This window comes from Macaca mulatta, chromosome 16 (assembly GCF_049350105.2).
Source record: "Macaca mulatta isolate MMU2019108-1 chromosome 16, T2T-MMU8v2.0, whole genome shotgun sequence".
NCBI lineage: Eukaryota > Metazoa > Chordata > Mammalia > Primates > Cercopithecidae > Macaca > Macaca mulatta.
This window is the reverse complement of record NC_133421.1, coordinates 42085083-42110705: the sequence shown is the minus strand read 5'-3', so window position 1 is coordinate 42110705 and position 25623 is coordinate 42085083. Positions and strand designations below refer to the sequence as shown.

General features: G+C 44.4%; 1 protein-coding gene and 1 long non-coding RNA gene across 7 annotated transcripts in view; one reads left to right on the top strand and one right to left on the bottom strand.

The window, feature by feature from the left end:
- Positions 1–18823, bottom strand: part of LOC144335435 (uncharacterized) — a 145270-nt gene extending 126447 nt beyond the window's left edge. Inside the window, exon 1 of the long non-coding RNA XR_013406289.1 lies at positions 18761–18823. This is a non-coding gene — a long non-coding RNA (uncharacterized LOC144335435). The remainder of the gene's footprint in view (positions 1–18760) is intronic.
- Positions 1–25623, top strand: part of MYO1D (myosin ID) — a 379527-nt gene that overhangs the window by 323359 nt on the left and 30545 nt on the right. The gene's annotated exons all lie outside the window — the stretch shown is intronic.

Genomic DNA, 25623 nt, shown 5'->3' with positions numbered 1-25623 from the left:
TTTAAGACCAGTCTGGGCAACATAGTGAGACCTTGTCTCTACAAAAATAATGAACAAAAGTAGCTGGGTGTGGTGGTGTGTGCCAGTAGTCTAGCTACTCTGGAGGCTGAGGTGGGAGGCTTGCTTGAGCCCAAGAGACAGAGATTGCAGTGGGCTGAGATGGCGCCACTGCACTCCAGCCTGGACAACAGAACAAGACCCTGTCTCAAAAAAAAAAAAAAAAAAAGATTATGCATTTTGTGTAATATATATTTTCTCAGTGTAAATGTTTGTGTATATAGATATATATAAATAATTAAAAGTCGGCCAGGTGAGGTAGCTCACGCCTGTAATCCCAACACTTTGGGAGGCCGAGGCGGGTAGATCATTCGAGGTCGGGAGTTCAAGACCAGCTTGGCTAACATGGTGAGACCCCATCTCTACTAAAAATACAAAAATTAGCTGGGTGTGGTGGCGCGCACCTGTAATCCCAGCTACTTGGGAGGCTGAGGCAGGAGAATTGCTTGAACCTGGGAGGCAGAGGTTGCAGTGAGCCAAGATCATGCCACTGCACTCCAGTCTGGGCAACACAGTGAGACTTTGTCTCAAAAAAAAAAAAAAAAAAAAAAAAAACTAAAAAAGAATTAAAAGTGGTACTGAATAAGAAGTCAGAAATTGCCTCATTGATGTCCCATGCAACACAATGGCTTCCCACTGGCACTGGGAAACAGGATTTTTCCCCACCTTGCCAAATGCTCATAGAGCCAGTGACCTGCTGAGGTCTTCTTGAGGAGCTCAGACAGATCTTAACCTAGCTTAACTTCTTATTAGGCCGCTTCTCATTTTCCCTCCTCTGCCTTCCATACCTAGATAATTCTAGAGGACAAATTTTTTTTTTTTTTTTTTTTTTTTTTTGAGACAGGTCTCACTCTGTCACCCAGGCTGGCGTGCAGTGGCGTGATCTTGGCTCACTGCAACTTCCTTCTCCTAGGATCAAGCCATTCTCCCACCTCAGCCTCCCAAGTAGTTGGGACTATATACATGCACCACCGTGCCCAGCTAATTTTTTGTATTTTTAGTAGAGACAAAAAATATAAAAGACCAGCCATGTTGCCCAGTCTGGTCTCGAACTCCTGGGCTCAAGCAATCTGCCCACCTCAGCCACCCAAAATGCTGGAATTGCAGGCATGAGCCACCATGCCCTGCCTAGAGGACGAACTTTTGGCCAGAGCCATTCTTCAGCAGGTGATAGACCCAGAAAGAAGGGGCTTAGGGTTCTATAGTGGCTGCAATGATGAGTGCCCTCTCTTCATGTTAAGAACAAACTAAGGAAATTAAGAACTGGGCTGTCCAAAATGGACCACTCTCTGTAGTTAATTTTTTATTTTTTTTAAAGACAGGGTCTTGCTCTGTCACCCAGGCTGGAGTGCAGTGCCATGATCTCAGCTCACTGCACCCTCTGCCTCCCAGGTTCAAGTGATTCTCCCACCTCAGCCTCCCAAGTAGCTGAGACTACAGGCGTGCACCACCATGTCTGGCTAATTTTTGTAGTTTTTTTTTTTTTTTTAGTAGATTCAGGGTTTCGCCATGTTGGCCAGGCTGGTCTCGAACTCCTGGCCTCAAGTGCCACCTGCCTTGGCCTCCCAAAGTGCTAGGATTATAGGAGTGGCCCACTGCACCCAGCCACTGTAGTGAATTCTCTATCACTGGAAATACTCAGGCTGAGATCAGACAGTCACTTGGGATGCTGCAGAAGCGGTTGGTTGATTGGACAAGATAATTATGAACGACCTTTCCTAATCTGAGCTTCTGTGATTCTGCGACAGCAGAAGTCACCTTTATGCCTGTGGACACATGAAGTATGACATGTTAATAACTATGAATATGGAAAAGCATGGCATTTATTTAATTTACCTAACTTAGAGCCTCACATTCCTTAGCTGTAAAATTGGGATAAAAATACCTGTCCCATGGGGTTTTTATGCAGATTAATTTAAATCATGAAACATAATGTAAATTGCCTGCCACTGTATCTGTCGGATGCTCATTAAGTGCTGGTTATCTGTGAATATTCACAATATACCATGTGCTATAACATATATGAAAAAAGACTTGATTGCTGCTTTAAGTTAAATGAGTTCTTGGGCCGGCACAATGCTCACACCTGTAATCCCAACACTTTGGGAGGTAGAGTCAGGAGGATTGCTTGAAGCCAGGAATTTGAGACTAGCCTGGGAAACATAGTAAGACGCTGTCTTTACAAAAAAAAAAAAAAAAATTTTTTTAATTAGCTGGGCACGGTGATGTAGTTCCAGCCACTCAGGAGGCTGATGCAGGAGGATCACTTGAGCTCAGGAGTTTGAGGCTGTAGTGAGCTGTGATTGTGCCACTGTACACTCCAGCCTGGTGACAAAGCAAGACCCTGTCTCTAAAAAAAAAAAAAAAAAAAAAAAAATCCTTATTTTTGTGACTTGGCCAGCCTTCAATAATAGAGCTCAGTGATAGCCTAGATAACCCAAACAAAATAAAGCAAACATCACTTTGAGTTGCACCTCTGAACTTGCATTTGGGCATTACTGATTTACAATACTACCTTTGCATTTTATAGGCTGTAAACTCATTGAATTTGGGATTCCTTTCTTGGGGTATCAACTAAAAGGCAGGAGAACTCATATTTTCATATTTGGGAGCACCGGGATTTGGGGAAAGAGAAGGTTCTTTTTAAATGAATATTCCTGGCAGCCGTCCCCCCAAAAATCCTTTGTCTGCTTCTCTAGGAAGGTGCTGGAAAGGAGCCAGCACATAGGAATTAAAAAGACAACCAGCACAGAAGAGAAATGGGTGCTAAAAATACTAAAACCAACCAGGATTCATCATCTGAAAGCAAAATTGGTTTTCTGTGTGCCCCTGCTTCTGGACTTGCGCACAGTCGTGATGGCTCTGTGTTATTTGGGGGTGACAGTAATTATGGAGCTGGAGTGCTCCTCGGCAAAGACAGACAGAGCTCCTCGCAGAAGGGATGGTTTCCATGGCAATAGCATCAGCATCTGAATGACTTCCTGTCACAACAAGTTGGTGATTTAATGAGTTCATTACTGAATTCCAAAGGAAAACCAGAGAGTGGATGAGCTACTGTTCAGCCCTCAAAGTGACTGAATCCATAGTGAGGGAGCCATTTCTACCAGGCGCAGCATCAGAACCATTAACAGCTCAGGGCTATTACAAAGGCAGCCTGGGTGCTCCAGGGCGGGTGTGTGAAGGAAAAGTGACCCAGACTGTGAATCTGCAGCCACGTGGTCTGGGAAGGCCTCGGTGGCTGTTATTCCAGGAGTGTGAAAGAATTGTGTGAGTCGCCACTAGAAGCTTTCCCTGGTTCAAACCCAGTGAAATTCATATCACAGGAATTTAGCTCAGGGCTTCAAATGCATACTCCCAAGTACCCCAGTCCTTTAGAAAAGACACCGAGAAAAAGAAAGAGACCTTAAATTCTTATTGTGTATAGAGGAAAGGGAGAAAGCATTTCATCCTACTTTCTATTCTTCAGTATTTTAGAGATTGACACTTACGTGGAACCAAAAAAAAAAAAAAAAAGATCGAGGCTGGGCATGGTGACTCACGCCTGTAATTCCAGCACTTTGGGAGGCTGAGGTGGGTGGATCATGAGGTCAGGAGAATGAGACAGTCCTGGCTAGCGCAGTGAAACCCCGTCTCTATTAAAAATACAAAAAAAAAAAAAAAATTAGCCAGGTGTGGTGGCGGGCACCTGTAGTCCCAGCTGCTCGGGAGGCTGAGGCGGGAGAATGGCGTGAACCTGGGAGGTGGAGCTTGCAGTGAGCCGAGATTGCGCCACTGCACTCCAGCCTGAACGACACAGCAAGACTCCATCTCAAAAAAAAAAAAAAAAAAAAAAAAATCACCTGGATACTTGCAAGCTTTAAGCTGGGTACAGTGGCTCATGCTTGTAATCCCAGCACTTTGGGAGGCCAAGGCAGGAAGATCGCTTGAACCTAGGAGTTCAAGACCAGCCTGGGCAACATAGTGAGACAGTGTCTCTACAAATTTTTTTTTTCTTTTTAATTAGCTGGGTATGGTAGTGCACACCTGTGGTCCCAGGTACTTGGGAGGCTGAGGCAGGAGGATCACCTGAGCACCAGAGGGAGGTCAAGGCTGCAGTGAGCAGTGGTCATGCCACTGCACTCCAGCATGGGCAACAGAGTGAGACCCTGTCTCAAAAAAAAAAAAGCAAGATTTGGCCAGGCGCAGTGGCTCACACCTGTAGTCCCAGCACTTTGGGAGGCCAAGGCAGGTGGATCACTTGATGTCAGGAGGTCAAGACCAGCCTGGCCAACACAGTGAAACCCTGTCTCTACTAAAAATACAAAAATTAGCCAGGTGTGGTGGCACACGCCTGTAGTCCCAGCTACTAGGGAGGCTGAGGCAGGAGAATTGTTTGAGCCTGGGAGGCAGAGGTTGCAGTGAGCAGAGACCACGCCATTGCACTCCAGCCTGGGCGACAGAGTGAGACTCTCTCTCAAAGAAAGCAAGATTTAATTATTGCTTTAATATGCATGGGATTATCTAGTCAAGATTTAGCATGCCACCTCTTAGGGCTGTGAGATCTGTACTGTGCACACTCCACAGGTGCCACTCACCTAGACTGTGACACGAAAGGCATCCTGGAGTAGTACAGCATGGCAGCCTTCACATTTTATTTATTTATTTATTTATTTATTTATTTATTCATTCATTCATTCATTTTTGATACAGAGTCTCGCTGTCGCCCAGGCTGGAGTGCAGTGGTGCAAGCTCCGCCTCCCAGGTTCACACCATTCTCCTGCCTCAGCTTCCCAAGTAGCTGGGACTACAGGCACCCACCACCACACCTGGCTAATTTTTTGTATTTTTAGTAGAGGCGGGATTTCACCGTGTTAGCCAGGATTGTCTCAATCTCCTGACCTCGTGATCCGCCCGCCTAGGCCTCCCAAAGTGCTGGGATTACAGGCGTGAGCCACTGCACCCAACTGGCCCCCACATTTTAAATGACTCACCAGATAATCAGATACGTAATATATAATCATCGAATCCCAGGGTCAGAGTGGAGCTAATGATCATGAAATCCAGCTTCCTCTGTAGGCAGTGCTCCCCAGAGTGTCCCACCCTTGCTTGGATACCTCTGGGGTTAGGAAACTCGCTACTTCTAAGGGTTGGAAGGCAGATTCCCACAGGCCTCACTGGGCTTCTCACTGGACTACACTTATACAGGAAATATTTAGAAACTAGTCATTCATACATTGATCAGGAAATATTTAGATATTCCTGATATATCATTGATACAGGAGATATTTAGAAACTAGTCATTCCTTCTTGTCCCCTAACTGTTGGCTTTTTTTTTTTTTTTTAGCGTTACCTCCTACAGGGTTTGCAAATGTAGTTTTGACATGCTGCCAGGTGTGAACAGCACACTGCTTTTGCTCTTTGGACGTCCCTTCTCATTAATACACATGTTTGGACATGAGGATCAATGAAGTGTTAATAAACTGGCCAAGCCACAGCTGAAATAGGACTTCACCAGTGTCACGAGACAGCCAGTGGGCCTCCCTTTCCTGTCACACTGTGGAGGCAAAAGCAGGGCAGGCCTGCACACATATGCATTTAAGATACGGCACAATAGCAGTGTGCCAGGCTCCTCAGCTCCAGAGAACAGAGAGGTTCTTCAGTCTGGATAGTGAAGTGGAAAATGCTTTCTTTTCTTTCTTTGTTATAACTGCTGGTGCCATGATAATCCTCTTTCGGCCCGGTGGTTATTTGGCACTTCCATTTCTTTCTCTTTTTCACTGTGCAAGTCACTGAATGTAAAAGGTGGATAAGACTTGAGGCACACAGACAAATGCTGCTGAGAAGGGTAAGTGCTGTCATAGATGTGTGTTCTGGGAGCCGGGGGTTCCTAGAAGGAGCTGCAAACCTGGTGAAGAGGGAAGGACAGTCTCAGAGCCCTCGGGGGAGCTTCCTGGAAAGGGCTACAGCTGAGGAAATGCAGAGGAGGAGGAAGAGAGGAATTAGCCGGGTGAAGTTAGGGGAGGAAAAGAGAGAGTATTACAGTAAAATCTGGATGTGCTGAAGCTGTTTCAGAGAAGGCGAAGAGTTAAGTCTACCTGCCTAAGCGGGTGAGGCGGGCAAGCACCCTGGAGGAGAGTTACAGTGATGGAAAGGGGGCAGAGAGAGGCAGGGGCCTAGTCCCAGGAAGCTTCAAATGCCAGGTGAATAGTAAGAGTGCACACATCGAGTACCTACTGCGTGCCAGGTCCTATGCAAAAGTTTTACACGGATTTTTGCTTTCATCCACCTGCACATTCTCTCGGAGCTGGGACTGGACCACTCTCTGATTCTAGATACTTTCTGGCTAACTATCTAAAGAGCTTTATTGTGATATAAATTCACATGCCATACAATTCACTCACTTAAAGTATGCAATTCAAAGGTTTCTAGTATATTCAGAGTTGTGCAACTATCACCATAATCAATTTAGAAATAATTATCATAAATGGAAACCCTTTGGCAGTCACCCCCATTCTCTGAAAGTTCCCACCCAACTCTAGGCAATCGCTAATCTATTTTTTGCCCCTGTAGCTTTGCCTACACTGGACATTTCATGTCAACAGGATTATATAATACGTGGTCCTTTGTGACCAGCTTCTTCCACTTGGCATAACATTTGCAAGGTTCAGCTATGTTGTAGCATGAATCAGGACTTCATTCTCTTTTATTGCCAAATAATATTCCACCGTATCGATAGAGCACATTATGTTCACCTGTCTGTCAGTGGGTAAACATTTCAGTCGTCTCCACTTTTTGGCTATTATGAATAATGCTGCTTTGAACTTGTGGATATAAGTTTTTGTATGGACATGATTTCATTTTTCTTGAGTTAAATTTTTGAATCATATAGTAAACTACATCTTTAACTTTTTGAGAAACTCCCAAACCATTTTCCAAAGCAGGTGACCACTTTATATTTCTACCAGCAGCGTATGAAGCTTCTCCTTTCTCCATTCCTTGCCAGCACTTACTGTCTTTTTTTTTTTTTTTTGAGATAGAGTCACTCTGTCACCTAGGCTGGAATGTAGTGGCACAATCTTGGCTCACTGCAACCTCTGCCTTACAGGTTCAAGCAATTCTCCTGCCTCAGCCTCCCGAGTAGCTGGGATTACAGGCCCATACCACCACGCCCAGTTAATTTTTGTGTTTTTAGTAGAGACGGGGTTTCACCATGTTGGCCAGGCTGGTCTCGAACTCCTGACCACAAGTGATCCACCCACCTCAGCCTCCCAAAGTGCTGGGATTATAGGCGTGAGCCACCATGCATGGCCATTATCTGTCTTTTTGATTATAGTCATCCTAATTGATATGAAAAGGTATCTCAGTGTAGTTTTGATTTACATTTCCCTGATGACTAATGGTGTAGAGCACATTTTCATGTGCTTATTGGCTATTTGTATATCTTCTTTTAAAAATATCTGTTTAGATCCTTTGTCTGCTTTTCAATTGGGCTGTCTTTTTATTATTGAGTTCTAAGAGTTCGTTATGTAGTCTAGATACAAGTTATTTATCAGATACATGATTTGCAAAGTTTTTTTCTATTCTGTGGGTTTTTTCACTTTCCTTTTTTTTTTTTTTTTTTTTTTTTTTTTTTTGAGACAGAGTCTCTCTCTGTCACCTAGGCTGGAGTACAGTGCCATGATCTCGACTCACCACAACCTCTGCCCCCCGGGTTCAAGCAATTCTCCTGCCTCAGTCTCCTCCCGAGTAGTTGGGATTACTACACCTGGTTAATTTTTGTACTTTTAGTAGAGACAGGGTTTCATCATGTTGGCAGATTGGTTTTGAACTACTGACCTCAGATGATCCGCCTGCCTCAGCCTCCCAAAGTGCTAGGATTACAGGCATGAGCCACCGCGCCCAGCCTCTTTTCTTTTTCTTGATGGTATCCTTTGAAGCACAAACGTTTTTTATTTTGACAAAATTTAGTTCATCTATTTTTTCTTTTGTTGCTTGTGCTTTTGGTTTAGAGACCATATTTTTAACCAATAACATTATTTGAACTTGATTCTGTGAGTTATGGAAAGCGACTGAAGGACTTAAAGTTGTAGAATGACCTAAAACTTTTAATTTTTAAAAATCAAACTAATGCTTATACATGTGTGGCAGGCTAATGATGATTCCCAAAGAGATGTTCATGTTCTAATCCTTAGAACCTGTGAATATTATCTTATTTGGAAAAAGGCTCTTTGCAGATTTAATAAGAATCTCAAAATTAGATTATCCTGGATTATTCAGGTGGGCCCTACGTGGCACTAATAAATCCTTATAAAAGAAAGGTAGAGGGACATTTAATACTCACAGAGAAGGCAGTGGGAAGACAGAGGCAGAGACTACAATGATGAAGCCACAAGTCAAGGAGTGCTGGCAGCCACCCGAAGCTGGAAAAGACAGAACCCTAGAGGCTCTGGAGAAAACATGGCCCTGCCCGCACTTGGATTTCAGACTTCTGGCCTCCAGAACTGTGAAAAAGTAATTTCCTGTTGTTTTAAGCCGCTAAGTTTATGGTAATTTTGTACAGCAGCCATAAGAAACTAATACAATATGGTTTTTTTAAAAATCAAAGTGAAAAGGTTTTAAATGAAAAGATAAACAACATGCTGCTGCTGCTCTGTGTGTGTGTGTGTGTGTGTGTGTGTGTGGAGACAGGGTCTTCCTATGTCACCTAGTCTGGTCTTGAACACCTGGGCTCAAACGATGCTCCTGCCTTGGCCTCCCAAAGTGCTGGGATTATAGGCATGAGCCACAGGGCCAGGCCTTTAAAAAAAATCATATTTGAACATCATCTATTTTATTTATTTATTTATTTATTTTAAGTTCTGGGATGTGCAGGTTTGTTACATAGGTAAACATGTGCCATGGTAGTTTGCTGCACCTATCAACCTATCACCTAAGTATTAAGCCCAGCATGCATTAGCTATTTATCCTGACTCTCTCTCTCTCCCCCAACCCCCACCCACAACTGGCCTCTTGTGTGTGATGTTCCCCTCCCTGTGTCCACGTGTTCTCATTGTTCAGCTCTCATTTATGAGTGAGAACGTGTGGTGTTTGGTTTTCTGTTCCTGTGTGAGTTTGCTGAGGATTATGGGTTCCAGTTCCATCCTTGTTCCTGCAAAGGACATGATCTCATTTGTTTTTATGGCTGCATAGTATTCCATGGTGTATATGTATCACATTTTCTTTATCCGGTCTATCATTGATGATCATTTGGGTTGATTCCATGTCTTTGCTATTGTGAATAGTGCTGCAATGAACATACATGTGGACATCATCTGTTGACCTTTGACTATAAAAGATGGTAGTTTAGGGCAGGCATGGTGGCTCATGCCTATAATCCCAACGCTTTTGGAGACCAAGCCTCAAGGATCTCTTGAGTCCAGGAGTTCAAGACCAGCCTGGACAACACAGCAAGACCCCATCTCTATGAAAAATAATAATAATAATTATCCAGGTGCAGTGTTGCATACCTGTAGTCCCAGCTACTCAGGAATCTAAGGCAGAAGGATCACTTGAGCCCAGGAGCTCAAGGTTACAGTGAGCTATGATCATGCCACTGTACTCCAGCCTGAGCAACAGAGCTAGATGCTATCTCTAAAAAAAAAAAAAAAAAAGATTTATTTTACTTAGATGCCTTTGGCTACTCCCTCCCAATTTTTACTAGTTTTTCCATTATCTTTAGCTTACTGTCAGTTACTGTTGCAACTCAAAATACTGTAATCATCAAATCTAAGAAACCATCTACTATAAGATGCACCATTATTTTCTATTCCACTAAGGAAAAACAGGACTGCCAATTATACTTCCGCAGTATCATGAAGAGTAAGGAGCTTCCCAGTTCAAAGACATTACGGGTTGAAAAAAATGGGGCCTTGGAAACAGTGAAATAAAAAAAATACAAGAATTTTTTTTCATGCTCCATCAACTTCAGACCCCCTTGACTCACCACGTAAGTGGCCCAGATTTTCTCCTTACTGTTCCCTGTCTCTCTCTGAACTTTTGACAACTATAGCTTTACTTTTTTACATTGTTAATATTAATATTTATATTGTTTTCCACTTTGGTGATTGATTCTAAAGCCAAAACCCCAATAGCTGACATTTATATTACTATGATTTTACAAGCATTGTTTCCTTCAGAGCCAGGTAGTATACTAGGTTTACATTTCCTTCTCATGGATTCATTTCTCTCTCTATGGACCGCTATGCTAATGGCCAACCCTCAGTTCAAACTGGTCATTTCATAATTGGAGTCTTTAAATGTTGTTTGTCAGTCTTTAAATGTTGTTTGTCAAGTCTCAGGCTAATTATAAAAAGCAATTAGACCCTAAAAACTAAACATTTATGATACTGGCATGTGTAGCCCCTGCTCTTTGACATCACTCTATCTGTAGACCTTCTCTTTAATTCCTTATCATCTAAACCCGGAGTCAGCAAACTTTTTTCTGTAAAGAGCCAGATAATAAATATCTTAGGCTTTGCAGACCATATGGTTCCTGTTACAAGTATTCAGCTTTTCCATTGTGTCACAAAAGCAGCCATGGACAATATGGAAATGAATGGACATGACTGTGTTCCAGTAAAATTTTATTTACAAAAACAGACAACCAGATTCGGTCCTGGGTCTTAGTTTGCCAACCCTTGATCTAGAAGAATAAATCCTGGCCCTCATATATTGGGACGCTATGAATATTTCAATTTGGAAGGTTTTGAATACTCTAAACTGAAATGACTGTAACATGGGCCACACAGGACTGAAAAACACACTTGAAAATATAAAATTCTTTAGATGTCATGAATATGGGTCATCTTCCGGCCCTAGGAGGAAGGAAGTCTGCTGAAGTTGCACTCGTACGTTTCTCCATTCCTTGGGCAAATCAAGTAAGACAGAACAGAGAAATGTGTTTCATCCAACCACACAATTTCTGGGTCAAAGGTGGCCTTTCAACTCCAAAAATAGAACTCTTCGCAACCTCCACTTCCTGCTGACAAGAAGTGTGAACCCTTGGATTTCTAACTGTGAAAGGATGCGATTCATGGAACTTTTTTTCCTAACCACCAAAATGAAATCCTGGGTGATAAAGCTTACAAGGAATCAGTAACAATTGTTGGAATGTTGCCAGGGTTTAAGGGTATCAGATGGAAAATTCTATACATGTGACCCAGATCAGATTCTAAGAAATAATTTCAAACTTTAAAATGAAAAATATAATGCATAATAATATTTCTTTATTCATACTATCACTAATTTCCCAGCTCAAATCTAATTCTGGGAAATTAATCATTGGCATTGTCTTTAGATTTATCCTCTTGAAAATTTAGGAATTTAAGCCAGCATGTAAGATCTATCACTCATATAAGCCAAACAGCCATATTTATGATTCATTTTAATATCTAAACCAGTAAGAACCACTCATTCGGCCATGATAATAAAAGTTGTGTTTTGAGTTTAAAATGACCTGATATAATAGAATCTTCTTTTTGTTTTCCCTCTTCAAGATATGACTTGTGATTTAATATACGTTTCCTTTTTTAGACCTAGAAAATAATAGAAGTTAGAGTGTGTATCCTGGGGCTAGGCACGGTGGCTCATGCCTGCAATCCCAGCACTTTGGGAGGCCAAGGCAGGTGGATCACTTGAGGTCAGGAGTTCGAGACCAGCCTGGCCAACATGGTGAAACCCTGTCTCTACTAAAAATACAAAGATTAGCTAGATATGGTGGCGTGCACCTGTAATCCCAGCTACTCTGGAGGCTGAGACAAGAGAATCGCTTGAACCCAGGAGGCGGAGGCTGCAGTGAGCCAAAATCATACTACTGCACTCCAGCCTGGGCAACAGAGCGAGACTTCATCTCAAAAAAAAAACAACAACAAAAAAGAGTCTGTATCCTGGGAGACCCATAACTCTTCTCTGTCTGCACTCTCCCAGTCTGCAACTATGCTCTGCCTCTCATGGCTTTGAGTACAAACACTCTCTGCAGGAATAGAGTTAAGCTTAAGAAAGAAATTTGCCCTTCTCCCTCACGTTACTACAGTCTTATTTCTGCAGGGAAAACACCCTGAGATCCTCAAAGATATTATCTAAATGCTGTTGAGTTTTGTATAAGTATTATATAAGTACAATATATTGTTTCTCTCTTCAAATGTATTGAATCTCTCTTCAAAGAGATTGAAACCTACGTTTCAAAGAGTGTGTTTTTAAATATTATTACATGGTTTACTTTGCAAGTGCTATGTACTAGGTCATAAAGTGAAAATTTAATCTGTAATTATACTTAAGTGAGCAAAAGATGCTGCATTTTCAGTTTTATGCTTTAAAATATTTTTGCATAAGCTAAAAGTATGGCCTCATTTTCCCAAAGTATGCCATTCACTTCTAACAGTTTACAGATTAAACTCTAATTTAATTAAGACTGAAAAAGAGGCCGGGCGCGGTGGCTCAAGCCTGTAATCCCAGCACTTTGGGAGGCCGAGACGGGCGGATCACGAGGTCAGGAGATCGAGACCATCCTGGCTAACACGGTGAAACCCCGTCTCTACTAAAAATACAAAAAATTAGCCGGGTATGGTGGCGGGCGCCTGTAGTCCCAGCTACTCGGGAGGCTGAGGCAGGAGAATGGCGTAAACCCGGGAGGCGGAGCTTGCAGTGAGCTGAGATCCGGCCACTGCACTCCAGCCCGGGCGACAGAGCCAGACTCTGTCTCAAAAAAAAAAAAAGACTGAAAAAGAACCTGTAATGGAAATAGCATACATGCTTGATTTGGTGGGAAACTGTCCTTAAATTTAATATTCTCAGGTCCACACCAAATGTCTTGTGTGACTTTGCAAAGACTGACTTCTCACAACTGGCCACTAGATACATCTGTATGGACTTAGCTGAATGATTTTCATTTTTCTAAATAACAAAACATTTGTGTGTTAACTTTCCATTCTCTATAGGTAGTTGGGCACAGATTGACTAAAATGGCACCTCTTGTTCCCTGTTGACTGAAGCACAGCAGCTGGGGGTTTTTAAGATTTATTTAACCGTACTTTGCTCACTCAATTCCATTCCTTCTTGTGGCCCTCCAGCTGGTCTCATATCTACAGGGTGTAAAGAAAAAAAAGGGGGAATTTCTTCAGTAATGGAAGCACACGTCCCAAAAGCAAGGAATTAATATTAGCCCCAGCATTTGTCAGAGAAGCATCAGCAGAAGCTTCCACCACCCTCTTCAGCTGTTTTTTGTACTTCACCCTTTGCAACAGACTATTATAGGACTCACTGATAAGCCTCTAGATCTCATCCCCATTAAGGATTTAAACTTTCCAAATAAAACATTCCTCCTTGAGAAACAGAATCTTTGCTGTATGTCTATATATGCCCTCATTACCTTGCTTAGGGATGTTCTTCTTTTAAAATATATTTTTCCAGCTGGGTGCAGCGGCTCATACCTGTAAACCCAACACTTTATGAAGCTCAGATGGGAGAATCGCTGAGGCCAGGACTTCAAGACCAGCCTGGGCAACATAGCAAGACCTTATCTCTGTGAAAATAAGAAATTAAAAAATTAGGTGGGCATGGTGGCACATGCCTGTAGTTGCAGATACTCAGGAGAATGAGGCAGGCAGGAGAATCGCTTGAGCCCAGGAATTCAATGCTGCAGTGAGCTATGATCACACCACTGCACTCCAGCCTAGGTAACAGGGAGAGACCCCATCTCTAAATTAATTAATTAATTTTTAAAAAGTAATAAAAGTAATTATGGCATATGGATGGGGAAATATTGGAAAACTTAAATAAAATTATAAAGAAAAAATTTAAGTCACCTATAATTTTGCCATGCAGAAATTACTATTACTATCCTATTTAAGTAGCTATGAAGTTATAATAGAAAGCAGGTTGATTTTCTCCTTTAATATACTACAAGTAATTTCCTGTTAACAGAAAACTTTAAGCAGTCATTTAAAAATTTTTGTTTATTGGGCATTTTGATAATTTCCCATTTTTTATTGTAATTTATGCTATGATGAAGCATCCTTATAATAAATATTTGTAACACTTCAGATTTTTTTAGGATAACTTCAAATAGGGTATGGGCAAAGAAGAAAGTGTGTGTTATCCAATGGAAGAGCAAGTATGAAAGCCAGGAGGGAGCAGAGAGCCCAGCACATGGTGGACCTGAAAACGGTTGAGTAGGGCTGGAGCCTAGAGAGCTGGGAAGGAGCAGGAGGCCTGGGAGCTCGAGAGGTCAGCGGATCACAAAGACACCCAGAGGAGCTTGGTCTTTTTCCTGAGAGAATTGAGGAGCTAATAGAGAGTTTCAAGCACGAAATCAGGCTTGTGGCTTAGAGACATGTGCTTTAGTAAGATCATTCTGGTTGCAGCTTGAAGAGTGGATGGCAGGCAGCAGCTGTTAAAATGCTTCAGGTGAGATCTGATGAGTCTGAGTAGTGAAGTGGTAGTAAGGGAGGAAAGAAGAGAAGTGGGTTTGGAACAGGTTTAGGAGGTAAAATCTTCAGGATGTGGTGATGGATCGCTGTGGAGTGGGAGGGAGGTGACATCATGGAGGGTCCTCAGACTTCTGGCTTGGGTGATGGGTGGCCAGTGAACCCAGCTGTCTCTTATCCAAGTGCAAATATCTAAGAGGCAGCTGAATATAAGGTTTGGAGTTAAAATGGGCTAGAGGTATAGATTTGGGAGTTATCAGCATATGGCATTACCTGAGTATCAATTTACAAAATAAAGTTTCATTTTGCCATAGATCTAAAAAATATATAGAGAATTACCTGAAGTCCTGCGAATGGAAGAAGAGGGTAGAGGAGACAAAAGGAATGGTAAAAGAGTAGGAAGACCAGAACACACTGTGCCTTGAAAGCCATCATGATCTTATTCAATAGTTGGCAGAAAACCAACTATTGACAGAATTCAGTGATTTGGAAAACCCAGGGAAGCACGATGGGATGATCAAGTCCGGCTTCTTGAAGAGGACCTGCTGTTATTCATTTTGTAACCACCAAACAAAATAACCTTAGTGTAGATAAAGCCAAATAGAGTTGTTTTGCACCAAACAATGGGAGTGGAGGGACTCAGCCCTGCTATGGTAAAATGGGCATATCAGCCTCGTGCACTCTTAAGACCTACATAGAGTTTTTAGTGAGACTATCTACCCAATACTAGCCACCTTCTACTTTTTTTTTTTTTTTTTTGAGAAGAAGTCTCACTCTGTCACCCAGGCTAGAGTGTGGTGGCGCAATCTTGGCTTACTGCAAGCTCCGCCTCCTGGGTTCATGCCATTCTCCTGCCTCAGCCTCCCGAGTAGCTGGGAATACAGGTGCCCACCACCACTCCCGGCTAATTTTTTTGTTTTGTTTTTGTTTTTGTTTTGAGATGGAGTCTCGCTCTGTCGCCCAGGCTGGAATGCAGTGGCGTGATCTCAGCTCACTGCAAGCTCCACCCCCCAGGTTCACACCATTCTCCTGCCTCAGCCTCCCGTGTAGCTGGGACTACAGGCGCCCGCCACCGCGCCTGGCCATTTTTTTGTATTTTAGAGAGACAGGGTTTCACCGTGTTAGCCAGGATAGTCTCGATCTCCTGACCTCGTGATCCACCCACCTCGGCCCCCCAAAGTGCTGGGATTACAGGCGTGAGCCACCGTGCTCAGCCCCTTCTTCTACTTTTAATATTCCCTCATTTTTGCTTCTTAGATGAGTACAGATACCCCACTAAGGGCACCTCTTTTAATGCCATGGGTCACCATGAGACGTTGGCAGTACACTGTTTATTCTGCTACAAGGAATATTTTAATTTCTGAATTGGTGTCATTGACTAAGCCTACTTGAGGCGGCAGATATAAACTTGTGTAGAAGTTCAAAAGAAAGCAGATCATTTCTTGTTGAAAGGTAAAAGAAAGGTGGAAATCAGAAAACAATCACAGAGGGGACTGTTTTTATCCTTCCTTGGTCTGATACTTGTTTTAAAGAACTGCCTTCTCACCACTTAAATTGGAAATTGTCAGTTGAATTCTCAGCAGCCACATTGGAGGCAGGGATGGCACAGTGCAGGACCTTGAGAATGTCCTCATCCTGTAGCACAATGGATTAGCTGCCACTTCCCAACAGACTGGCTACTTGGTCATGGTGGTTTGCAGCCAGATGATGACATAGCCATTAAGAGTGAGTGCCATTGTATGATTCCTGATATTAGTGTTGAGACATGAAATTTTCCAGCTCTGTAAGCAAACAATATTGAACATAAAAAGTAACACATAATACTCTAGAAGCTTAAATGTTGTCCCAATCACTTTTCTCTACATTTCAGCATGATTGCCTATATATATTTTGAATGTACTTCCCCATGCTGATCATGCTTTCAGGTGTTAGAATAATCTAGCCAAACCTTCACTGAATGCTTCTCCACTATCCATCATTATGCATGCACATGGCCATTTTTGTTTGATGCACACAGAAGGTTAATGCCTTGAGCCAGGTTTAGAAAATTGGGGATTCATGTCTCTAAATGCGGAGCTGATGCCATTTTTTCAGGAAAAGCAATGACCTTTATAGAATCTTTTTCCAACAACATTCTTATTTGCCTTCCATCAAGTTTTATTTGGTATTGCAGAGTAAGCTTACTATATAAATCAGAACTCTTTCTGATGAAGTGACCAATTTAAACCCAAAATTGAATGTCCTAGAAGGAACTCAAGAGAGTTGCAGGACCCTAGGGACTTTAAGCACTAGAACCAAGGACGTGATCACCATCAAGATCCCCTTTTCTTCTCCCAACCCAGCTCTCTTTCTCCACTCTCCTCAGTCTCTGTGTGCTGGCCACATTTAGTCCGACTATAGACTTCTACACAGGGGAAATCTTGGCCACAGGCAGCTCCAGACTTCCATTATGTCAGCTTAGCATCCTGAAAGAGAAAGCCTTTCTGACTTCAAAATATATGAATCCCAACAAAAGTCTCTGGTTGGCCCAATTTGGTTCTCATGCCCTGTACCCAGGCCAAGGCACGGAGGCGAGGGAGCAGGGTCCTGGGATTGGTAGATCACACGCCCATCCTCACGGCTGGGGAGTGTCGGCCTATGATGGGCAGCACCACCCAGGGTTGCAGTGAGGGAGGACCAGTTCTCCAAAGGGAGTGAGGACAGAGAACTAAAAGAAGGGAGCAGACAAAAACCAATGTTAATTATACTCAATGATGAGATGCTCTTTTATTTAAAAAAAAAAAAAAATTATTTTTAGCAACAGGGTCTCACTCTGTTGCCCAGGCTGGGGTGCAGTGGCATGATCATAGCTCACTGCAACCTCAAACTCCTAGGCTCAAAAGATCCTCCCACCTCAGCCTCCTGAGTAGCTGGGACTGCAGGCATGCACCACCACCTCTGGCTGATTTTTGCATTTCATATAGTGATGGGATTTCAACACGTAGCCCAGGCTAATCTCAAACTCCTGGACTCAAGTGATCCTCCCACCTCGGCCTCCCAAAGTGCAGGGATTACAGGCGTGAGCTACTGTGCTCAGCCTTTCTTTTGTCTTGAGTGATCTCTTTCATTCTTGTCCCAGTGTCCTGATGCATCACAATGAAATTATTACATTCTTGGAATTAGACTAGCACTTAGTCTGTATTTTTTTCTCATCATGTAATTTTTTTAAATTTCCTTATGTTGTACATTACAGCATTTGTTGAGATGCAATTATTATAGTTTTAAAGGGGCTTTCACATACATTATCTCATTTAATTCTCACAATCTTCTAAGCCATTTTTAAATGTATTAAGCCTATTTTATAGATGGACAAAAAGGCTTAGAGAGGTTCTGTGATTTTCCCAAGACCACAGATAGAGTGTAATAGAGCGGCAGGATGAACACAGATCTGGCTCCCTTGCCTGTTCTTGGTGTCACATGCCTTAGATAACTGTCACCTATGTTTTTTAATTTATATTTGTCTCATTGTCCCTGGAGAACTGAGACTCTGCCATCTACTTTTACCACAGAGCTCCACGAAACCTCGTCTAGTGCTGTATACCTTATGAATGCTGAATAAGTGATGCAGACTGGTAATGAACCAAGGAGTTTAAAACACTATTGTTGAAGTGGAGATACAGCTGGGAGCCTTTGAGGTTGTGGAGCCCATGCACAGTGGGAAGACTGCCCGGCTCCCCGTGTTTGCTTACGCTTTGGGAGTCAGCACGGGGCCTCCCCCCCAGTGAGGAGCGCTGTCCCTGGAGAGCCTCTTGGAAAGCAGCCATGATCGTGGAGAGGAGTGTCCATGTCTCATCCGGGAAATCTCTCACCACCCGTGCCCCTTCCCTGTCTTCTCTCAGACAGCCCATAGAAACACATTAGCATCCTGGGTCTGATGCCATTCCTTAAGCAAAAGGGACCTGCCCACCCGCATATCCACATATGTCCATGTGAGTCTCACCCACCTGAAAGCAGCACCCCCTGAGCCCATCCTGGCCACATCCACAAAGCACACCCAGCAGCTCATTGCCCCTACATTATACACACACACAACACACACACACACACACACACACACACACACACACACATGATTACAGAGTTTACCCCCGTGGAAAGTGTTTTCAGATGGAACAGGAAAGGGTCTAGCATCCCTTACTCTGTATTCTTCTTAAGAGAGCAACTTACAACTGCAAAACAGGTCCTGCCCTCCCCACCCACCCCTTTTCTGGTGGGTTTCTTACCTCCTCTGTGTCCAGGCAGCTCACGTCTCTGGAGGGACACCTCACCTGCTTCCTGCTATAGCCTCTGCTATGTTCTGTGATGCCTTCTGAGACCCCGCCAGACTACCTGGGACAGCTTGTCTCATGATTCTCCTGCTCAATTCACAGCTCCCTATTCCAGTACAAGCTAGTTAAAAACAGACGCAGATTCAGATCCAACTGAGGGGTGGGTTGGTGTGTGTGTGTGTGTGTGTGTGTGTACGTGCAGAATTTTGATGCTGCTCCTGCACATTGCACGTAATGACGTGCAACACTTGTTCTTCTCACTTAGGAGTCCCACTAATGACTACGGGAAGTAAATCAGAAGTCTCATCCGAGGACACCATCTACCTATCTATGTCAGTTTCCTATTGCTGCTGCAGCAAATTACCACAGATTTGGTGGCTTTAAACCACAGACATGTTTTTTTTCTCACAGTTATTAAGGCCAGCAGTCCACATTCATTTCACTGGGCCAGAACGAGGGTGTCGGGCAGGGCCTGTTCCCTCTGGAGGTTCCAGGGAGAATCCACTCCTCGGCCCCTCCGGCCTCTGGGAGCTGCCGGCACTCTTGGTTTGTGACTGCTTCACCCTGATCTGTGCCTCCGGGGTCACACTGCCTCCTCCTCCTCCTGTCTGTGTCAAATCTCCCTCTGCCTCTCTTATGATTGCGTCTAGGGTCCACCTGGATAATCCAGGATACTCTCCCCATCTCAGCAGCCTTACATAATCCCATCTGCAGACTTTTTTGCCATGTAAAGTAACATTCACAGGTTCCAGGGATTAGGATGTGGGTATTTGGGGGTGGGAGGCCATATTCAGCATCACACACTACCCTTCCCAGTAATTCCCCCGACACACACACACACACACACACACACCCCTAAGTTCTACTCAAGGGCTGGCTCTGCTTCTCTCAACTTCCCAGTTCTGAGGAACCAGCTTCCCAGTTCTGCCATGCACTTCCTACCCATTTCACCCTTTGCCACCCGAATGCAGTAATTCCTCAGTGCCTTGCTACCAGCTCTCCAAAGGGCAGAGGAGGTTAGACATCACCTCTGATCAGGATACTGGATACCTTCTTCCCCAAAACCACTGGCCCAGTAGGGCAGGAGAGGGCAAGCCTTAAGTGGGGTAGAACCCAAATGGGCCAATTTTACTACCATAAGAATCAAGTCAGCCAGGCGCCGTGGCTCATGCCTGTAATCCCAGCAGTTTGAGAGGCTGAGGTGAGTGGATCACAAGGTCGGGAGTTCGAGACCAGCCTGGCCAACATGGTGAAACCCTGTCTCTAAGAAAAATACAAAAATTAGCCAGGCCTGGTGGCAGGCGCCTGTAATCCCAGCTACTCAGGAGGCTGAGGCAGGAGAATTGCTTGAGCCCAAGAGGCAGAGAATGCAGTGAGCCAAGGTCGCGCCACTGCACTCTAGGTGGGAGACAGAGCAAGACTCTGTCTCAAAAAAAAAAAAAAAAAAAAGTTGTTTTGCTTTTGTGTAGCTTTTGTTGTTTTGTTTTGTTTTGATAGAGTCTCTCTCTTTTGCCCTGGCCAGAATGCAGTAGCGCAGTCACAGCTCACTACAGACTTGATCTCCTGGGCTTAAGCAATCCTCCCACCTCAGCCTCCTGAGTAGCTGGGACTACAGGCACATACCACCATGCCCAGCTTTTTTTTTTTTTTTTTTTAAGTATAGACGGAGTCTCACTATGTTGCCCAGGCTGGTCTCAAACTGCTGGGCTCAAGCGATCCTCCCATCTCAGCCTTCCAAAGTGCTAGGATTATCGGTGTGAGTCACCAAACCTGGCTACTTTTATGTAGCTTTGACAAGTGCAGGAAATGTCTTGCCTCTGCCCCTCTGTCAGAATATCTCTAGAATTTAAAGTTAGTGAGGACAGAAAGCACATCCTTGGCTTGCAGTCCACAGGGCCTGGCAGTGCCTCAACAGGCTGGACACTCCTTGGACTGCCACATGGACTCCTCCTTACTGTGGTTAGCTGCTGTCAACCAGTCCTCTCGCCAGCATACAGGGTGGGTTTGGCAGCGCCAGGCACAGATTCACATGCTGTCAGTGTTCTTCTGAAGTCCCCTCTCTGGATGGTGACCTTGTTCATGTGGCCATTTTTAAAGCAGAAAGTTGAATCCCAGGTCAAATCCTGCCTTGCAGTTCCAAGAGGCATGTGCTGTCCCCCTTCACACTTGGTGTGTGCTGGTGATGGTGGGCTGGAGAAAGACCCCACTGTGGTCTTATGAAAAGTGGTTGTAGAGAAACCAAGCAGCACTGTATGGAATGGCTGATCATTGCTGCTGTTGGTGTTAGTTCCTATCTGCTTAGGCAGAGGGTTGGGGCTGGGGAGGAGGAATGTTAGTGGAGATTCTATGTAACTGTAAACTTCCTCTCTATTGTAAGAAGGATTCTCTTGAAAGAAAATGAAAAACAGTTCCAGATGGTCCATGGAAGATGTTTCATGGTTGGAAACCTATTCTATCTCCTTGTCAAGAGTAGCTATGCCTTGGCTGGACACGGTAGCTCACGCCTGTAGTCCCAGCACTTTGGGAAGCTGAAGCGGGAGAATTGCTGGAGCTCAGGAGGTCGAGGCTGCGGTGAGCCATGATTGTGCACCTGCACCCCAGCCTGTACAACACAGCAAGATTCTGTCTCAAAAAATAATAACTATACCTTGGAAATAGGGGTCCATACTTACCAGCCCACAAAAAACAGAAGGCTTTATGAAGAGGAAGTACCAAGATCTAGATAAAGAGTCTCTAGCTCCTTTCAGTTATCCAGCTAAGATGTTCACTTTGTATTTAGGTATTAATCTTAGGCACAGACACCATCTAGGAGTCTGTAGTGCCACATTTTCATACATAAATGCACACTTGAAGATTTTTTCAAACTCATAACTGACAAAGGACTTTATTTGAATAGATATGTGCTACCTTAAAATAGAAGACTTAGAGGCTATTTGAAGGGCAAATAATTTGATGTAATCTAAGAAATATATTGGAGGGAAAAGAAGAGAGGGAGTTCTTGTTGAGTTCGGAACAACATAGAGCTGATATTTACAGAGGAGCTATTATGTGCTGAGCCAGAAGTGGGGATAAAACAGTGAACAAAACCCAGACCCTGCCCAGGTTTACAATCTGGGGGGGAAATCAGATGAGTAGACAGGAGATTACAATGCAATGTGTTAAGTACATTAATAGGGGATATACGTCAAAGGGGCAGTTAACCCTTTCTTGGAAGATCAGGAAAGGCTCCTAAAAGTGATGCCAATATTGAGGAAAAAATAATAAATAGAAGTTGATCTGGAAAAGAGACCAAGGGTCTTCCAGGCAGGGAATAGCATGTGCAAAAGCCTAAAGGCAAAACCATCATGGCAAACAGGTGTATGAGGGTGAACGAGGAGACAAATAGCTGAATGACCTAGAGAGAAGGACAAGTAGGTGGGGAGTTTTGGGAGGAGGTAGGCAAGAGAGCAGGAGGAAGCATGCTCTCTGGTCCGGTTTCTCCTCGGGCTGAGTGACCCTGCCTGTCCTCGTGTTAGCTGTTGTCACTGTCACTGAAGGTAGCTCCAGGGAGCCCAGCATGCTGCCCAGTTCTCTCTACTTTCTTCTGTGGCATCTGAGACTCCAGGATGGGCTCCATTTAGAAACTGCAGGGAGGGCTGCTGCAGTGTCTCTCGGCCCCAGAACTGATATTTCTGGGGCAGAGAGAGTTGGGTCCTGAAAGGTGAAATAAATGTTCCTTTCTAGCAGGTTCTGATCGCTTCTCGGCCATTTGGCTAAGATCAAGTATAGCAGCATTCTGGAACTGTTTCCAGTGTGGAGCAGGTTATCAGATGCACAGCTCTGATGTCATACCTTATTCCTCAAGAAAAAAAAATGTTCTTGGTTACCTGAAAAAAAAAAAAAAGAAAAAAAAAAAAAAAAACAAGGAATTTTAGAAATCACTTGACAAGAAATGTCAAGACATACTGACTAGAAATCAAACCGCAGCAGCTGCTTCCCACAGCTGCATGCCATGTGGCGACCTCGTTTGAACGGTTAGTGAGGCTTAAAATAGCCAGGAATGTAAAACTCTTCATGATCAGGTCTCTCAGTGAGATAGCCACAGAAATCCACGTGGGGAAGGACAGAGGGGAGGTTTGTCTGGAAACCGTTGGACCAGTGGTCAGAGGACTATCAACTGACAGCCAAATAAATCATACCAGAAGCCTGCAGTTCCCCACTCCTATGAATGATTGAAGCTAATGGTGCCCATTTGACAGATGGTGAAAAAAAGCATGTTGGCCCCTGAATGCTTGCAGATTGAGAATTCCTAATCAGCTATAATCCAAATACAGTTGACTTTCTAAGGAAAACAAAAGTAACGAGATGTAGGCCAAGTGTGATGGCTCATGCCTGTAATCCTAGCACTTTGAGAGGCCAGTGCAGGAGGACTGCTTGAGCCCAAGAGTTTGAGACTAGTCTGGGCAACAGAGCAAGACCTTATCTCTACTAAAAATTAAACTAATTAGTCAAGGCCGGGCACGGTGGCTCATGCCTGTAATCCCAGCCTTTGGGAGGCCGAGGTGGGCAGATCACGAGGTCAAGAGTTTGAGACCAGCCTGACCAACGTGGCAAAACCCCATCTCTACTAAAAATACAAAAATCAGCCAGGTGTGGTGGCACGCACGTGTAATCCCAGCTACTCAGGAGGCTTAGGCAGGAGAATAGCTTGAACCTGGGAGGCGGAGGTTGCAGTGAGCTGAGATCGTGCCACTGCACTCCAGCCTGAGCGACAGAGCGAGACTCTGTCTCAAAAAAAAAAAAAACAAAAGACAGGCATGATGGCACCCACCTGTGTGGTCCCAATTACTCTGGAGGCCGACACAGGAGGATTGCTTGAGCCCAGAAGTTCGAGGCTGCAGTGAGCTATGATGGTGCCACTGTACTCCAGCCTGGGCGACAGAGCATGACCCTGTCCAAAGGAAAATGAAATGTAGAAGTAAATAACTTCTTCATTTTTTCCATCCTACGCCCGAGCCTGTTAGCACAGAGAGTTTTTTGGTTGTGAAACCAAGACTGGGACTTTCTCACCAATAGAGGGAAGAGTGAGTTGACATCAGCAGGAAGCATGCTCCACCAAAGACAAAAGCAAAATGATGCTTTTTTTATTGTGGGAAATTCAAAACGATGCATATACTCATTCAGCCCCAGAGAAAACAGATGCACTTTCCCAAACATAGAAAAGGACCAACAACTTTTTTATTCCATTTTTCTTGTAAGAAAAACTAGTTTCCCCTGGTTGTAGTAGCTCTGTGGCAATCATAATAAGAGCAGCAGCACATGCTGATTATGCACTGCACTGTGCTCCAGGCACTGTGCTGAGAGAACTCTTTGCCATGGATCATTATCTTTTGATCTACACAAAGTCTGTATGAAAATAATACTACTGTCATCCCCATTTCATGGTTGAGGAAACTGAGGCTTGGAGAGGTTAAGAAGTTTGCCCCGAGGCTTACTGGCTGTTGGGAGAAGATGGGATTTGCCCCGACCACTCTCACTCCAGGGCTGGCCCTCTTTTTTTTTTTTTTTTTTTTTTTTGAGACAAGGTCTTGTTCTGCTGCCCAGGCTGGAGTGCAGTGGTACAATCGCCGTTCACTGCAGCCTCGACTTCCCAGGCTCAGGGACTCAGCCTCCTAAGTAGCTGGGACTGTAGGTGTGCACCACCATGCCTGGGTAATTTTTTGTAGAGATGGGGTTTCTCCATGTTGCCCAGGCTAGGACTGGCACTCCATTGTAAAGCTCCTTGGGCACTGTTTTGTCATGAGACTGAATGGAATGATTTTTGTAGTCTTCTAAGTCTCCTGTGGAGAGCTTTTCTGTTTCTCATTTGCATCATGCTCTTTCACTATTGGTGACATTTCGCACTTCTGCCCTTTCCTTTTCTCTCATGGACTCGATGAATGAACACTGAATCAGAAATGTGAAGCCCAAGGTGAGAGTTTCACTTCCACCCCTAAGTGATCTTGACAATTCATAACCTCTTTGGGCCTGGTCTCTTGTCTGTAAAAGGAAGTTGTTGGGTGAGAGCCAAAGCCCACCCCTGTGCTAAATACCTTTCTTCTCTTTCCCCTCCCCAACCTGCCTTCCCATCTCTTTTCCCTTCTTTCTCTTCCAGTCCACTGGCAAGGCCTGGGTCCCACCTGATCCTCTTTCCTCCCATGTGGTAGGCAGGCAAAGGCAGTGGCATAAGCACTGCTGTCTAAGAGGCATGGGGGGGCCAGGCTCAGTGGCTCACGCCTGTAATCCCAACACTTTGGGAGGCCGAGGCAGGCGGATCACAAGGTCAGGAGATCAAGACCATCCTGGCTAACATGGTGAAACCCCATCTCTACTAAAAATACAAAAAATTAGCTGGGTGTGGTGGCAGGCACCTGTAGTCCCAGCTACTCGGGAGGGTGAGGCAGGAGAATGGCGTGAACTCGGGAGGCGGAGCTTGCAGTGACCCGAGATGGCGCCACTGCACTCTAGCCTGGGTGACAGAGACTCCATCTCACAAAAAAGAGGCATGGGGGACACTCAGACTGAGGAGCCTGACAGCCACATGATGCTCCTGGTGGAGCCCACAGGCAGCACTGGCCCTCCTCAGTGGGTAATGAGCAAAAGCTGGCTGTGCGGCTCCTCTACCCCACTCATTTTTCTGTGTTCTCCCCATCATTAGGATCCTCATACTGCCCCTTAGCTCACCCTCCTGCTTTGTGCCAGGCCATCCCAGCCTCCACCAGTCCCTCCCCACCTTAGCATCACCTCTCAGTGCGCTGCGCCCCATCCCCTGGGAACTCTGCTGTCTGTTCAGGAAGCAG